The sequence below is a fragment of the Octopus bimaculoides genome, chromosome 1 (assembly GCF_046866305.1).
Source record: "Octopus bimaculoides isolate indiv1 chromosome 1, ASM4686630v1, whole genome shotgun sequence".
In the NCBI taxonomy this organism is placed as follows: Eukaryota; Metazoa; Mollusca; class Cephalopoda; order Octopoda; family Octopodidae; genus Octopus; species Octopus bimaculoides.
The window spans coordinates 136,943,029-136,957,894 of NC_142928.1; the positions used below are offsets into that span (position 1 = coordinate 136,943,029).

At 36.0% G+C, this 14,866-nt stretch overlaps 1 non-coding gene across 1 annotated transcript; it reads left to right on the top strand.

Annotated features, from left to right (window-relative positions):
- The first annotated feature begins 12,262 nt into the window (after positions 1-12,262).
- On the top strand, positions 12,263-12,336 carry Trnat-agu (transfer RNA threonine (anticodon AGU)). The gene has a single exon. It is a non-coding gene; the product is annotated as a tRNA-Thr (tRNA).
- The last annotated feature ends 2,530 nt before the right edge of the window (positions 12,337-14,866 follow it).

Consider the following 14,866-nt stretch of genomic DNA (forward strand, 5'->3'; position numbering starts at 1 on the left):
TGTATATATGTATGTATGTATGTGTGTATGTATGAATGTATGTATATATGTATGTATGTATGTATGTATGTGTATGTATGTATGTATGTATGTATGTATGTGTGTGTGTAAGCGTGCGCATATAGCTTACGTATATATGTATGGATGAATGTACATACATGTATATATATATATATATATATATATATATATATATATATATATATATATATATATGTATATGTATTATGCAATAATAAACATGCATACAAATACACAGACACACACGCACACGCACCCATATACAAATGTACATATATATGTATATATATATATATATATATATATATATATATATATATATATATATATATATATATATACATTGTATATTGTATATAAATATATATATATATATATTGTATATGCATTTATATGTGTGTAGGTTTTCTATAATACTTACACATATATACATACTTTATATATATGTGAGTGTGTGTGTGTGTGTATGTATGTATATACGCATTGTATTACATGAAATAATATATGTATGTATATGTAGATATACATATATAAAGTATGTATATATGTGTAAGTATTATAGAAAACCTACACACATAAATGCATATACAATATATTATATAATACATATGTATGCATTATTTCATGATACAATATAAAAATATATGCACGCATATATATGTTATACAAGTACAATATATATATGTGTGCATGTATACATTATATCTACCTACCTACCTACCTACCTACCTACCTACCTACCTACCTACCTACCTTCCTACTTTCTTACCTACCTAGCTACCTACCTGCCTACCTGCCTACCTACATACCATCCATCCATATACGTGTATGTATATAATTATATATGCGTCTGTGAGCATGTGTGTGTGTCTGTGTGTGTGTGTGTATGTGTGTGTGTGTGTGTGTGTGTGTGTGTGTGTGTGTGTTTACGTAAATCACATCGATCAGTTTATCTAGGTATGATCTCTGACAATTAAAATGGCTCACGGTGTCTTGTAATTGTGTATAACTGTTGGTGTTGAGTAAGAGAGAGAGAGAGAGAGAGAGAGAGAGAGAGAGAGAGAGAGAGAGAGAGAGAGAGAGAGAGAGAGAGAGGAGAGAGAGATAGATAGATAGAGAGAGAGTGGTACGATTGTCAAATAGGAGAAAAAGAGTAAGAGCGTGATATGTGTGTATTTACATGTATATACTTCTGCATACGCGTGTATGTGTGTGTGTGCATATATATATATGAATATTATATGTATTACATATATATATCGATACACACACACACACACACACATACATATATATGTAAATATGTATGAATGTCTGTCTGTCTTTCTCTACAAATATCCACATCTATACAAGTACATATAAATATACATAAATATGCATATATATATATATATATATATACATATATATATATATATATATATATATATATATATATATATATATACACACACACACATATATATTTAAAGGGCACAGAGAGGGAATAAGATAAGATTGAATAATGATGCATAAAAAGTATAAGAAACATAAGAAGTATATGGATATAGTTAATTCTGTCCTCTCTATCATTCTCTCTCTCCCCCTCTCTCTCACTCACTCTCTGTCTGCCTATCTGTGTGTTTGTGTGTGTATGTGTGCGTGCGTGTGTGTGTTGTGTGTACTTATATATATATATATATATATATATATATATATATGCACTTATATATATATATATATATTAACTATGTACATACACGCATATGTATCCACACACACACACACACATATATATATATATATATATATATATATATATATATATATATATATATACGCGCGCGCACACATGTTTATATAATTACGCATACATATATTCATATATATTTATGAGTACGTGTACATACATATATATGCGCGCGCGCCTGTGTGTGTGATACATACAGACATATGTCTACGCACCCAGGGAAAAAGAAATGTTGGTAGAGAGTGAAATAGAAACAAGAAAGAGCGTATGCATTCTGCTGCAGCTGCCTTATTCTTAAAACAATATACATCATTCATCTGATGATGTTTATAGTCGACACATTCCTGTCAATACATACAGCTATAATATTTATTTGCTATTCCTTACTTAAATCTGTTTTCCTGTTCAGTTAACAAGAAAGCTAAATCAATAGGAGACATCATAGATGCATATCTATAACTTGGTTATTATTGTTGTCGTTGCTTTACAACGCTAGGTATACTCCGATCCGCTACACCAGTGGTTTTCAACCAGGATCCATATGGCCCCTGAGGGTCCATAAAGGGTTTTTGGGGGTCCGCGCAACAAATAAGTAAATTGGGGGATCTACAATAATATTTTAAGGTCTCACGAAAAAAATTTTCATTGGTATTTATTGCAAGAAACAGATAAGTTTCTTTCCCTAACATTTTCATAGTTGTACCTACACAAGTTAATGTGTGAATAACAAAATAGAAATTTCGAAAGAAGTTTCTATAAAACTAATTTTTAAGCATTGAATGACTAGGGAAGTCCACCAGAATAAAATAGTAATCAAAAAGATCCATAAATAGAAAAATGGTCTATCGATAAAAAAAAATGGAACTCCTGCTCTACACCTCTGATCGAAGGAATTCAGTTTGTGACTAATATCATACTGAACACACACAAACACACACAAACACAAATACACACACAGACACAGACACACAATCACACACGCATGCTCACTTATATACGCATATGTCCCTTTTGTTTTTGTGGCCTTTGGAATCTATAGAGGTGACGCCAACAGTGGTCAGTTTTCTCGACACCAACAGTGGTCAGTTTTCTAGATGTGTCACTGAACTTGTTTATACTCCTATCACAGGTATACTCCTAGCAAAGAAACATCTAAAGAAAGAAATAGGTGTCCGAACATCACATCCCTCCTTATTTAGACGTTGCTACCGATACTGGCAAAATCTTTTTAACGTTGATAGAAACACACTTACCTACTAATTACTGGTACAGAAAACTTTTTAATAAACGCAAGTTTTAGATGCGCCTCAACCCCCAAAGCCTAGTTCATGAACTGCAATGGCCCTATTCAAACTCGTTTTGAGGAACGACATTATTATCCAGATATTCAAGTACTTCGGTGTAAAGGTCATTCTCGACACCAACAGTGGTCAGTTTTCAACCAGGATCCATATGGCCCCTGAGGCTCCATAAAGGGTTTTTGGGGGTCCGCGCAACAAATAAGTAAATTGGGGGATCTACAATAATATTTTAAGGTCTCACGAAAAAATTTTCATTGGTATTTATTGCAAGAAACAGATAAGTTTCTTTGCCTAACATTTTCATAGTTGTACCTACACAAGTTAATGTGTGAATAACAAAATAGAAATTTCGAAAGAAGTTTCTATAAAACTAATTTTTAAGCATTGAATGACTAGGGAAGTCCACCAGAATAAAATAGTAATCAAAAAGATCCATAAATAAAAAAAATGGTCTATCACAGGTATACTCCTAGCACAGAAACATCTAAAGAAAGAAATAGGTTCCGAACATCACATCCCTCCTTATTTAGACGTTGCTACCGATACTGGCAAAATCTTTTTAACGTTGATAGAAACACACTTACCTACTAATTACTGGTACAGAAAACTTTTTAATAAACGCAAGTTTTAGATGCGCCCCAACCCCCAAAGCCTAGTTTCACACAAATATACACCACCTAGAGAAGCCGGCTGTTCTTGTAGAAATAGAGTGTTGTGCCCACTGGATAGAGCCTGTAATATCCAGTTTATAACATGAAGCGTCAGTAAGAGCAACTAATACAGACAACATTATGAGGTACGTGGAGCATTAGAAAGATAACTTTAAAGCAAGATACAATAAGCTTTACTTTAGAAAATGGAGCAAATGCAACACCACAAAGCTCTCCAGTTACATTTAGGATTTGAAAGAGAGGCCCATCCACAACTTCATCAGATAGAAGATCTTAAAAAGATGCAAACCTTACATCAATAATAGCAGAAGATGCAGGTCTGTAATGTAGAAAAGTGGCTTATTCTGAAGAGCTCACTGGACCCTAGCTCTTATTTAAATGCCAAAAGCGAAACTTTTGAAATCTAGCCGCACGCCATGAGGTACATCCTTAAATTTTGATCTCCTAATGCACATGATCAGCCAGAGGCTCCGTGAACTTTTATACTGTATACTAGTTACTATTATTTTTATTATATTTATTAATTTTTATTTTATTTATACGAACAGTATTAATCTTATTAATTCATATAGAATTATGTAGGCGTACATAGATTTGCGAGTGCGTATGGGTATCATGTGTATGTGTGTGTATTAGTGTGTACCAACAGCTATGTATGTAGATTTATTTTTGATAATTTTATATCTTTCTGTTCCTTTATATTCGTAATCTTTTATAAAATTTTACGAGTATTCACCATCTACCGCCTACTACCAAACATTTAAATTCATATTCTACACATTTCTAAATTTTTCAGATATTTTTTCATATTAATAATTTTTATTCATTTCATACACACACACACAAACATCTATATATATATATATGTACACACACACACACATCTATACATACTGTCATGGGAGGGTCATTATTATATATATAATATATATATTTTTAGGAGGAACTGTATATATATTTCCTCCTAAAACACACGTACACGTACAATTTTATTTACTCAATTTTAAATACTTTTAGCTAACTCCGTGTTCGTTTTTTTAAATATACATATATATGGTGTACACACACGCACACACACACACACACACACACATATATATATGTGTCTGTGTGTATGTGTGTGGATGTATAAGCATGCATATATATGTGTGTGTTTACATATACATATACTCCACAATGTTATAAAGCGCAGAAGGCTCATTTTATATCATGTATTGTTATTTAATAACATGTTTTATTTTATTACAAATTACCCGTTATTATTATGTTATATTATATCATATTAAACTACATCAATCTATTTCATTTTATTTTATATATATTCAAATTTAATTTTAATCACACACCATCTTCATGTATATATAACGATTTTACCAAAGAAAAACCCCACCAAAATCTCACAATTATCTCCAGCAAAGTTGTTCCCTTGAACAATTACATGGTTCTCTTGGATCTCTTCTTCTTCTTCTTCTTCTTCTTCTTCTTCTTCTTCTTCTTCTTCTTCTTCTTCTTCTTCTTCTTCTTCTTCTTCTTCTTCTTCTTCTTCTTCTTCTTCTCTCTCTCTCTCTCTCTCTCCTTCTCTCACTCCTTTCTCTGGAGGAAATTGGCTATATTCAAAACCGGAGTCAGTTGGGCTCCACCACGTTTTAAAATGCCTGAGTCCATATCGTATTTTACAACGGTATTCCTATAACTCCCACAAAAGCTTTTAAGGCACCAGGGAAGTTTAAAGCACTCTAAAAGCCATCCTGCAGTCTGGGAGCTGTGTTCATTATGCTTCACTTATGCTAGTTAACGGGATCAAATTATGTTGGAGTTATCCCTATAACAGGCGTGGCTTCGTGGTAAGAAGTTTGCTTCCCAACTACATGGTTCTAGATTCAGTCCCACTGCGTGGAATCTTGGGAAAGTATCTTCTACTATAGCCTCGGGTAGACCTTGTGAGTGGATTTGGTAGAAAGAAACTGAAAGAAGCCCGTCATGACAATTAAAAAAAAACTCAGGATCAGGTAGAGGAAGGCCTTCCCTCAGGGAAACATATGACGTGCTGCTGCAAAATCCGAAAGGATATGTCACACCTTAGGGAAACCAACTTCCTGCATTACACGTTAAGCCCTGACCTGAAACTCACAAGAAAGGCGGAAGAGAGGGCGCTGTAAAAATAGCTGGAGGCGAGATACTGAGGCAGAGTTGGAAGAATAAAAACAGGTATCCACACGGAGAGGAGCAAAAATGACAACCAAGAGTTGGGAACAGTGGAGAAAAGTCGTCGATGGTCTATGCCCTATAGAGAGAGAAGGGCTTAAGTAAAGATTTTATTTCAGTTTATTAGAATTTATGTTCTCAAGCTTCCTACATGAAGTATGCTAGTCAACATTTAATTATATCATTTAAGCTTCAAAGTGCAAATAACGTCCTGCTAGATCCCAGTAATTACACAACGAATTCAATCTAAATAGCTGTTTCTTATACATTGTTCTAGCGACGTGTCTTACGACAAACAAATATGGTAACGAAGTAACAAATCTATCTCTTGCAAAATATTCATTCCATAAGGAAAGAATCCAAAGAAATTCAATGGCTTTTTTTTCTTTCTTGTATTCATCGCATCACTCAAAAATGCAACACTTAATGCCACGAATTAAAGACAATAAAATTCTTTAAAATGTCAAACTGCATATAGTAAATGTATTAATGTTTATCAATAAGAACACCATGCATAAATTGCAATATATTATCTCTGTTATACAAATTCTTTTTATATTAAAAGAAATATTTATTGACAGCAGCAGCAGCAACCACCACCACCACAACAACAACAACAACAACAGTAGCAGCAGCAACAACAACAACAACAACAGCAACAACAACACAAAACTAGCGGGGCCCGTGAATATTCCACGGAATTAATGGTAAACGTATTGGGTTATTTCTGAAAACTTTATCCCCAGAACCTGAAGGAGTAGCCTGTGTTGTTTCTATATCAAAAGACGCTCGTCTGCTAATTATTGGAAAGTGAAGGAAACTGGAATACGATGATTACTTAATGCACTTTATATATACACTTTATACACTTTATGCACACTTTTCTAGACTTAATACAAAGCACTCCCTCTCTTTCTTTCTCACTCTTTCCCTTTTCCTTCAACTAATCACATGAAAACGTTACAGATGGGCTAAGTAAATGGAGAAAAAAACTTAGTTAAAAGAATTACACATTTCACTCACCACCACCATTCCCTCCCCATATCTACCTCTCTCCTCTGCAAATCTCTCTCCCCCATCCTATCCCCATATCTCCCCTCCTCCACATATCTCCCCTCCCCCACATATCTCCCTTCCCCCATACCTTACTCTCCTCTCCCCATATCTCCTCCTCTCCACCCCATATCTCGGATCTTTTCAGTCTGACCGACAGACTTTTTAATTAATTTTTTAAAACTAAACACTTTGAAACTTCGGATACTGGCAGAATGTGTCACATAGAACGGTTTACTTTTAACGTTTTTGACAAAATTTTGTATTTTAGAAGTTATTTCGTGTTAAAGTTTTCGTATTTAGATAATTTTAACCAAACAATGGCGTGTATTCAGCTGAAGAAAATTACTGCTGCTGTTTGCGAACAGTAACTTCCGAGTCCACTCCACCTAACAAAACACTTCTGTAATAACCAGAGATGCTTTTATAGCAACATAGATTTGCTGTATCAGGGTTGATTTGAGGCTAAAACGCTAAGAGTAAACCCTGTTTTATGTGACAGCATCCGAAGTTTCAAAGTGTTTAGTTAAAAAAAATTAATTAAAAAATCTGTCAGTCAGATGGAAAAGACCCCATATCTCCCCTCCCTCCATATGTCCCCCTTATTTATTATAAGATAATGATTTCAAATTTCGGCACAGGGCTAGCAATATCTCGGCAGAATTTGAACTCACAGAACAGAGAAATGGAACGAATATGGCTTTAGTAACTCTGTCAGTTTGCTATATTGTATTCAGGTCTTAATATGAAATTTTCGATCCCTGTCTCATGCAGTCCATTCCAGTAGTTCTTCAGAAACTTTTTTTTTTTTTTACCATATATCAATACACCATACTTGAAAGAAAACAACAACAGCAACCACAAAAAAAACAGCTGCTACAACAATTACGAACGCCTTTGTAGCAGGACTCGAAAATTCGTGTTGCCACATTGCAGTTTTCAAGTCCCGACATAACGGCTTGAACATGTGTAAAGCTGAGTTTTCAGCCAATCAGAAGTCAGACATCATGTGAAAGATGATTCTGGAAGGTGCTGGAATGTTTCCCTCTACGGTTATAAATAAAGTAGCAAAAGGTACCAGTATGCAGTGTTAGAGACGTCCGGCCGGAACGTTGTCTCCATTCTCGCCAAACTACAGTGTGCTCTTAAGAGCAGTACGAAATACACACTCTTTCTTAGTCATTCTAATAGCTATGTGCTTAACCAACATGCGATTGCAAGGCAGACATGACACAGCGCATGCATATTTATTCGTTGTTTTTAATCCAACCCCAGTGGTATATTTTGAATAGCCAGCCTTTTGTATGCTGTATTATGCTATTTTCATCTTGGTACTTCAACGTAGGAGGAGGGGGATCCAGGATTTTGTTTGGGTGTTGCCCAAAAGTTTTTTTGGGGTTTTGCATTCTAGCGAGTAGGTCGGGCAACACTTAGTAGGTCCAGCAACTCATATTCTAGTAAGAGTTGCCTCTCTTCTCCTTGATGGTTGCCCGGGAAACCTTCGTCCCGATTTTTTTTGGTGTCGGCTCGGCTAGAAAGGCTTTTGCCCGGACTACTTGGGTAACACTCCTGCATCCGCCACTGCTACGTGTATATTTGTAATGCATGAACATCTTATAACTTGAGCAACGATAATAACCCATGTTTAAATGTTTGCTTGGTGTTGTTTAGTTATTATACGCAGCCTACCCAAATATTCATTGCCCACCTAACCAAACCCACATTTGGTGAACCCGACGTTTGACACAAGCTAAACTGGTGAACTCGACGTGCTATTCACACAGTTGCATCTAACAGGAAAACAACAGCACAGATGTGATCCCAACAACATTGGCACACACCGGCAAACAACACCTTCTACTCTGATAGCTGTAACGCTATGAAACAGCTGTCGTATCGTTAGATGGATATCTTCACTGAGAAGATACCTAATTATTTAGCCTACTTATATTACTAAACGAATAGGTTTTTGTTGAGCTTCCAAACGTGTTATATTTACGGCGACCGCCTTCGCTGACTTAAATGACTTATTAGTTTTAAATGACTTATTAAGAAAGCCACCATTCGACAATAGAGTACTTTGTCTATCGGTCCGTCCATCTATCCGTTTATTTGTCGCTATATTGTAAGTGTTTCCTGTATAAGAGGCGACAATTATGCCGAAACATCGTGTCTAGTAGTCCACTTATATTACTTGGAGCAAGTGTATTGTTTACATATAGTGTCGTCGTCTATAAAGAGAAGTAGTTCTCTGATAAGAGACCCAACAGCGAACAGACAGTATCACGTTTGAATGTAGAGGAACGTGATAAAAATGAATAAACGCATCAATATTTTGATACTCGCTGCTTTGCGTGCTTGTGAGGATTTAATCTTGTCTTTTTTCTCCTCTTAAATTCATAGTTTTCTCTCTCTCTCTCTCTCTCTCTCTCTCTCTCTCTCTCTCTCTCTCTCTCTCTCTCTCTCTCACTCACACACACACACACACATATAGACATACAAACACATGTATCTATCTATCTATCTATCGATTGATCGATAGAAATATATGTTTAAATACTTATATGCTGCGCAAAAAAAGAAAAGAGAACAGTAAAACAAATCAAAATCGAAAGTAAAATACAAAATAGAGGGAAACGGGAAAACATTCTCACACATAACACAAATCAGAAACTATAAAACATAATGCCTTTATATAATACAGGAACAAACAGTTCAGAGAACGTATATGTAGTAGACTGTAAAATATGACATTCATTTATAGAAGAAATTATATAGATTTGAGAATATTTGTTCACGATAGTAGCTTCTAATAGTTAGTCGTTGTGGTCGTTAGTGCTCAGTGCAATGTAAAAACTGATTCAGCCTTTCATCATTTTATGGTCGAATAAAAAGTACCAACCAAGTGTTCGTGTAGGTATCTCTCTCTCTCTCTCTCTCCCCCCCTCTCTCTCTCTCTCTCTCTCCAGCTGTCATATTCCGGATGTTCCGTTGAGTCGAAGGCGAGAGGGTCGTCTGCTCGTTCCTACACACGACGGAGCGAAACGGTTAGAAGCAGCTGTTTGGAGACGGACGATTTGAATCGGCCGGATGGAAATTCAGTCTGTTTTGGTGACAGTACTTTCTGGACGCTAGAGGAAAATACATAGATTCACTCGAAACACCCTAGGCGTCTTGTGTTATAGCCCTGGGCTGACTAACGCCTTGTTAGTGAATTTACTTGATGGAGATTGTTTGGAAGCCTGTCATGTGTATATCTGTGTATGTGTATATATGTGTATATATATGTGTATATTTGTGCTTATGTTTTTTCCCTCATCGCTTGACAACCGTTATTGCTCGTTTGCGCCAGCGTAACTTAGTGGTTTGGTAAAAGAGACCGACAGAGTAAGTACAAGGCTTAGAAGAAAATACGTTCTGGGTTCGATTCGTTCGACTAAACCATTCAAAGTGCTGCCCCGGCATGGCCTCAGTCATAAAAGAAGGCAAAACTAAAAGGTGCTGCAATGGTATATAGTGGAATTTGTTGCACTCTACAATGGAATGTAATGCATTAACAGTGCAGTCTGACGTTGATGAGGATGTTAGTGCTGGTCATCAGTGACTGGACATACTTATAATAAAAGGTGTTCCTGCAATGATCATGTCTGTCTTATATATTCTTCTAGACAACATCTCTCAGTCTACTTCATCTAATCCCTATTTCTTTTTTATTACTGAAGACTGAAGATTAAGGCGGCGTGCTGGTAGAATCGTCAGTACGCCGGGCAAAATGCTTAGCAGCATTTCGTCCGTCTTTATGTTCTGAGTTCAAAATCTGCCGAGGTCTACTCTGCCTTTCATCCTTTCGGGGTCAATGAAATAAGTACCAGTGGAACACTGTAGTCAATGTAACCGACGAACCTCTCCCCAAAATTTCAGGCCATGTGCCTATAGCAGAATGAATTATTAAATACAGTAGATTAAGGCGGCGAGCTGTTAGAATCGTTAGCACTCTGGGCAAAATGCTCAGCGGCATTTCGTCTGTCTTCGCGTTCGTCGTTCAAAATCCGAAGTAGACCTTGTCTTTTATCATTTCGGGGGTCGATAAATTAAGTACCAGTTAAATACTGGAGTCGATGTAATCGAGTATCCCCTTCCCCTAATATTTCAAGCTTTGTGCCTATAGTAGAAAGGATTATTAAAGACAATCGAAAGGCGGCGAGCTGCAGTATCGTTAGCATGCCGGACGAAATGCTTAGCGGTATTTCGTCCGTCATTACGTTCTGAGTTCAAATTCCGCCGAGGCCGACTTTGCCTTTCATCCTTTCAGTGTCAATGAAATAAGTATCAGTTACGCACTGGGGTCTATGAAATCGACTCTCCCCTTCCCCCAAATTTCAAGCCTTGTGCCTATAGTAGAAAAGAATCGTTAGCAAGTCGGAAAAATGCTTAGTGCCATTCCGTCAGATTCCGTCGAATTGTTTTGGAGATCAGTTGATCAGTGTATGTGAATGTTTTATTTAAATTTGTGGGGAAAAGGAGAACACATATGAATCAATACGAAACCTGCAGTTCTTGTATTCTGGTTTGTATTTATGATCATATGAGTACTGAGCTGTGTAGCAAGAAATTTGCATAAAATACCCAGTTATTTAGTGATTTCTAAGAAAGAAATCAGCAAATTATCTCGCTTTCAACAAATTTAATCGATTAGTATTACTGCTATTACAGTCAAGATTTGTACAACATTCTTAATATTCTCCATTTGAGTTTCCTGGAATTAACACATACACGAATCATATAGATGCATACATATAGGCTAATAACACACACACTTGCACTAAAAAAACGTGCACTCATTACAAGAGTGAAAGTATATTAATGCATACCCCTATATGTATATGTACACACACACACACACACACACACACACACACTCAGTAGGCTAGAGCGCCATTCTAGTAACCTGGGAATCGAGTGTTCGAGTCCCTCCGGCCCTTTGTTTTTCTGAAATAGTTTTTTGTCTTTGATTGGTACAAACATTGCTTTCTAAAATGCACACAGATTTACAAGCTTTTGCGGTGGCATATAATCGATTATACTGATCTTAGTATTTGGCTGTTTCTTGATTTTAATGAAACCGGAGGGGATGAAAATCAAAATAGACGTGGGCGGGATTTGAACACAGAACTGTATCTAAATATCTTAACTCCCACGTAATGATTTATTGTAATTTTCTAAAGTAATAATTGAAGACATAATAATAATAATAATAATAATTTAAGCTATTTTCACAACCTGGCTCCGTAGCTCAGTTGGTTAGAGCGCCAGTCTAGTAAACTGGAGGTCGAGTGTTCAAATCCCTCCGGAGCCTAAACATTTATAGAAGGTGTTATTTTTTTTTATCATGCAAAGCAGACAATATTGATACGTATATTGATTTCTGAAATGCTTACAAAGCTACGAACGTTTGAGGTGATATAAAGGCAGGTCCTCATGTCAGTTGTTGTTATGGAAACCTACTCATTTTGAAAGATCCCATTTTACGTATATTGGTCAGTTGGAACAAGATACTGAGACTACTTAGAAAAAATTCTCCTTTTAAGGATGGTCTTGTGCCTTACTCGTTGTGAGCGACCGAAGAAAAGAGTAAAAAATTCACTCACTGACTCATGCCTTTCTTGTAATCTCTGATACTAAAACAGAGTTAAAATAATATAAGAATTGACACAATGCAACACATTTTAGGGAAAGAATATTGTCGATTAAATGAACAAAATTACTTGGTTGGAATATATTTATATGACCCCTGGGAGGATAAAAAACAAACTGAAACTCTGCAGAAATTGAACTCAAAACATCAATGGCCTTACCTAAATGCCATAAAACATTAATTTCGACATTCTACTAACTGTTCAATTCATGTTTAAAGATATAAATATTAGAGTAATTCAAAAACTACACGCGCTCCTGTTTCTGTAATTTATTAAAACAAAAACAGAAGTTAAACAATTATATCATTTTTCGACATAGTCTCCTTGCTGTTCGATGCACTACTTCTCGTGGACCATCAACTTGCTTATTCTATTGAGAAGATGGTTTTCGGCTGGTTACGCAGCCATTTATGCACTGCTTCAGGTGCTTCTTCGTACGTAGCAAATCGACGATCTCGTAAAAACTTTTTGAGCAGTCTAAAGGAGTGATAATCGGAAGGGCGAGATCTGTAATGTATGCAGGATTTTCCAGCAACTAGAGACCCAATTTTTCAATGATTCCAACGGCGTGGGCGTCCGTATGTGGGAGTGCATTGTCGCGCAAAAGAAACACTTGCTTTGATTTCGGCGTTTCGTGCGAATTACTAGTTTCAGTTTGTTGGCTAACATTGCACTGAAACCTACACAGGTGACCGTAGAGCTCTTTTTTAAGTAATGTTCCAGCATAGATCCTTTTGTGCCCCCCTCCCCACCAAAAAGGAAAAAAAAACGTTTAGCGTCATTTTTTCTGATGATTCCGAGTGTTTCCGCCCCATACTCTGATTTTTAGATTAGGATTCAAAATGTTGGAACCAGGTCTCATCTCCTGTGACTATTCCTCCCCACAAAAGGCTTCGCCCTCACAGTTGTATTGGTCGACTAAGCGTTGACAGATCTCCACACGATTGCGCAAGCTCTCTTGGTATCCATTTCGCACAAAGCTTATCGTGGATGATTATCTATACAGAACCATGACTAATTTGCTGAGAGCATGCCACCGCATCGATGGTTACTCGTCGATTCACCAGAATCTCTCTCGAGCTGGTTGAATCTTCACGTTAGCAGCAGAGGTTGATGGGCATCTTGGTCCCTCTTCGTGCTTAACGCTTGTTCGGTCACTTTTAAACTTCTCGATTCACTCATACACACTTCTACATGGTGGAGCACTGTCCCTGTATTGTACTGAAAGCCTGAGATGAATTACAGCTCCTGAGACACCAAAGAAATCGGATCACAGATCTCTGTTCTTCTTTGATGCAAAATGCCAGCAAAGCAGCAATGTTATGCGTATATATGTATAATATATATATATATATATATATATATATATATATATATATATATATATATATATATATATATATATATATATATATCTGTATGTTTGCCTGTGCGTGTGTGTACACACACACATATATGCATAAATTTACATATCTATCTATCTATCTATCTATCTATCTATCTATCTATCTATCTATCTATCTATCTGTCTATCTGTATGTGTGTATGTGTAGTGTATACAGTACTCTAAGAAAGTGCTAAGCATCGAAAAATATCTGATAGTATTGACAAGCAACTTTAATTTAAGCAAAAGGAAGATTCAGACCAAGGTACTCTTGAAGAAACCATATACTTGTATTCAGAAATATCTTAGAATACAACAATGACTGACAAGATTACCTAACTTTGAAATTCTCCAATAACCAAAAAGTTTTAATGATATTGAGAAAGAAACATTCTGAAAAATCTGAAAATTTTATACGAGCGTTAGTTTTGAGAAAATTCTCAGTCATTTTTTATCCGTGACAAAACTATTTTTCTGTTACTGTCAATATAGCCCTATCCTGTCATTTCCAAATAGCAACAGAACTGTTAGAGAGTTGCATAATAATGCCTATAGAATTTGGCATTGCAACAAGTTTTGGTAAGAACAATATAGATGCACTGGCGAAATGGTAATACTTTTGGAAGGATTCCAAGAGGGACTGCCAGTAATAATAACACGTTTGCTATAGTTAAACTTATATATATCTATAAACTCAAACATACATAAAGCCAATGAAATAGCCATTTTTGTAATCGCTCGATTTTCTAGAAACAGAAGCCAAAAATCTCCCGGTCATATTCTAACGTTTTAAAAATGGAAGGACA